The sequence below is a fragment of the Camelus dromedarius genome, chromosome 13 (genome assembly GCF_036321535.1).
Source record: "Camelus dromedarius isolate mCamDro1 chromosome 13, mCamDro1.pat, whole genome shotgun sequence".
NCBI lineage: Eukaryota > Metazoa > Chordata > Mammalia > Artiodactyla > Camelidae > Camelus > Camelus dromedarius.
Window position 1 is genome coordinate 65,273,628 of NC_087448.1, and position 3,580 is coordinate 65,277,207.

At 49.0% G+C, this 3,580-nt stretch overlaps 1 long non-coding RNA gene across 1 annotated transcript; it reads left to right on the forward strand.

The window, feature by feature from the left end:
• The first annotated feature begins 268 nt into the window (after positions 1 to 268).
• LOC135322789 (uncharacterized) lies at positions 269 to 3,254 on the forward strand. Its single transcript, XR_010383688.1, has 2 exons — positions 269 to 1,198; positions 1,771 to 3,254. It is a non-coding gene; the product is annotated as an uncharacterized LOC135322789 (long non-coding RNA).
• Positions 3,255 to 3,580: the final 326 nt, after the last annotated feature.

Below are 3,580 nucleotides of genomic sequence, written 5' to 3' on the forward strand. Positions count from 1 at the left end.
CTGCCTGCCCCTCCTGGGCTGGTAAACCCCAGTTCTCAGTCCGTCCCTCTGATGGCTCCCCTGATTCTGCTCGGTCTGCACATGACAGTCCTTAAATGACTCAGGACAAGTTTAACTCCTATCCTGAGTTTTCGTTTCTCCTCAGACTTGAAATAATTCCGGGCCTGTAGATATGATTATGTCGCAGTCCATTTCTTCCTTTTTGTTCATCAGTGTTCCCTATGCCAGCGGCCACCGCAGTTCCTCCGACGCGCATGGCAGACTTGCCCTGGGGAGGCGCCGGCGTGGGTTCTGGTCCTGGTGGGGGCATCCGGGTGGCCGCAGGCCCGAGGCAGGATGCTGCCCGCTCACCTCTCCTCATGGTGGAGCATGTTCAGCTACCATCAGTGGGGCTGTAGGAGGTCCAAGAGCAGGACAGAGGCCCTCGTTACTCACAGGGAAGTGTTAAGGGATGAGAGGCGACCGGGAGGAGGAGTCAAGGAAGGAGGAGGCTGAAGTTTCAAAGGGAAGGGATCTCCGTGCGTCCTGTGACGGGGTGAGGAAGTTTAGCATGAAACATAAACGTTTGGTCTTATTTGGGCCGGGCGTACTCCGGTCACAGCCCCGTCCCTGCCCTTTGGCCGGAGATGTGTTACTGTGAATTGTGAGAACGTCAGCGCTCAAGTCAGAACCTGGGTTTGACCCCAGCCCCGCCACTGCCCAGCTGGGCGGTTTGGGGCAAGTTCCTCATCCTCCCTATGCCTCTGTCACCTCGCCTTAAATGGAGATGGTAATGACAGACCTTTCGTATAGGACTGCTGGGAAGATGGAATGAGGTTCTTGAATTACAAAGTGCTTACCAGTTTCTGGTCCTGTAATAAAAACCCTCAGTAAACGTTAGCTGCCATGGAGGGCTAGAGCGGGCTAGGAGCAGGCTTTTTCAGAGCCAGACATTGAATATTGAAAAATGTTGCAAATTCTTCAACCTGTTGATAGATTAAAACTGGGTCCGCTGAGAGTATTTGTGCCGTGGAAACGGCAAACACAAGAGTGGGGTTTCCTCCTCCACACGGCCCCCCTGTGGAGCCAGTTTACAGCACATCCCTGGTTACCTGTTTGTATTTCGCATGAGTTTTTGTTTGTTTTTCCTGCAGCTAAAGCAGCTGTGGATGCCCAGGCTGGCTCTTTGTCAGTCCCTCTGGAATAAGTAGATGCAACGGTGAGTAACACTCCTGGCCCTTGCCGGTCATGAATGGGGTCAGGCCGATTTGCCGTGAGTCGTTCTGACTGGAGAGGGGAGTGGCTGCTTTGGATCTGCCACAATTAGGGACCACCCTCTTCTCTGAACTAGACTTCGCTTCAATACTTTTATTGTGATGTAGCAGAAATCTTCGGACACCAGAAACAGACCAGAGTGTTCCATTACCCTTTAATTCTCTGACAAACAGTCTGAGCTGTATCTAGGCAAGACCCACACTGCTCTCAGCCTTTCGCCAAAGGGGAGATTCTTCAGTCACCCAGAGGTTCTGGACCCCAGAATTGTCACAGCTTACCTAGTGGTCACGGCAGACACGTGTACACAGAAGTGTCTGCCAAGTGCTTGTGAGGCTCTTTGGCTGTGTTTCCAGCCAAGGCGGGGGGGGGGGGGTGGGCAGGAAGAAGAGAGGCACTGTTCCCTCTGCTCTGAGCACCTTTCCTGAACCAAAATGGGGTGTTGCTGGTGGCGCCCAGCCAGAACCCTCTTGCCTCGTTTAGCACACTAAGGGTCAAATTTCTCCCTCTTGACAACAGAAACAAAAAAGCAAGCCGAATTTCTCAAAAAGAGACACTTTAAATACGGAATTTACAAGCTACGCGGTGTCTTCCCTACTGCACATGCATACACGTGTCCTGGACAGGATCATGCACAGAGGTCTTCGTGCGCCCTGCTTGAGGATCACGGGTGAGAGTTGCAGTTCGTTAGCCCCATTTGCTTTTCACCGAATGAAAAAGCATTACATGATGTCAGAGGGTCTCAGTTTCCACAAAGGGGAGTTTCCCAAGATTTTCTGCGTCAGGGAGTTTGCTGGGTAATCCATGCAGGGTCTGGAAGGATCCAGCCAGGACTAATTTTTCCATATTTTCTAATTTGAATCTCATACATGTATTTATTGATTTGTGTAGGTCTATTATTTAGACCTTTATAAAGTCAGTTTAACTTATTGAATGCCCAGCAGACTTGAGGCACAGCCCCTGGCTTAAGGAACTCGTGCCGGTACAAAAAGCCCTGAAATAAACTAACGAGATACTGGACGCATCATCGGTCACCGGCAGCACATGACTGAGAAGTGGTGTGGAGGGGAGGGCTTCATAGAGGAGGTGATGTCAGCCCTGCTCTGAAGCTCGAAGAGTTTACCATGTGACCAGAGAGGGAATACTAGTCCAGTAGTGGTGACAGTCATCGCCTTCCTGTTGACTTGTGTTTGAGTTAGTTGCGTTTTATCAGAGCAAGTTCTTTTCCACACTCAGTGGTGAGCTGTGGGAGGGCAGGAGGCAACTGTCATCGCTGTCTCCTCCGAAGGACTTCCCACACTGTAGGGGCTCTGTCCCCAGTGGGCAGTGAGAACCACACAAGAAGGCTGCTTTCTTCACTGTGAAGCTGTAAGCAAAGCCCTTCTGAGGAACACTGACATGAAGAAACATTCACTATGTGAAGATGGCGAAGCTCAGATTTGAAATCGGCTCCTAAGCAGAAAGCGTAGAGCAAAGTTGGATGTCTAGTCTGTGGACCTGGTCTAAATAAACACAGAAGCCATTTCCTTTCACTGTTATGTGGCGTAAAGGTCCCTCATTGTGATCAGTGTTGGTGGAGTTGTTGATAAACTGCTTTGCCTGTCTTCTCGGGAAGGCTGCTGCCGGCCCCGGCCCCGGCCCCGGCCTCCGTGCAGCTGTGCCCACCAGCAACAGTGTCCTCGGGGCAGCTGATTTTTACTGCCGTGGATGGCGATGCACCTCTCCAGTCACTGTCTTCTCTGTGCTATGAAATTCCCCGCCGTCTTTCCAGGTCCTGCTATGTTAGCCCGTCTTGGAATTGTCTATGGGATAGAATTTTTTCCACATATGAGCCAAGCCTACTGTATAAATCAAAAGGCACTTCTTAATTTGCAGTTGTATATTAAATTCACACATATCAGATTGAAATTCACACTATTTTGCATTACTCACACTTAATGGTAATTTCTTTTGGCTATTGCCCTCAGGCTGTATAAGAATGAAAAAATAGATTTGAGCTCTTTATTTTGACTATGTTCACAGATTGTAAATCTAATTGGTTCCCTCTCTTTTTTTCTCTTAAAGTAACATACACATTACTCTCTGAACAAAGACTGATAAGTAGGGCAGGTTTGCCTTGTAACCATGTGCATCTCACCTCAATTATGCTGTCAGTTCACTTGGAAAAGTCATCTGTTTTTCTGCCTTAATTTGCTGCATCAAGTTGATGTGGACCCCTAATAGATATGCCATCCACCTGTGAAACAGTGAGAAAATTAGGTAATGCTTTAAGAGTGATCTATTTCAGAGCTGAAAGGGACCTTCCAGATCATTGAATCCAGTATTTCTC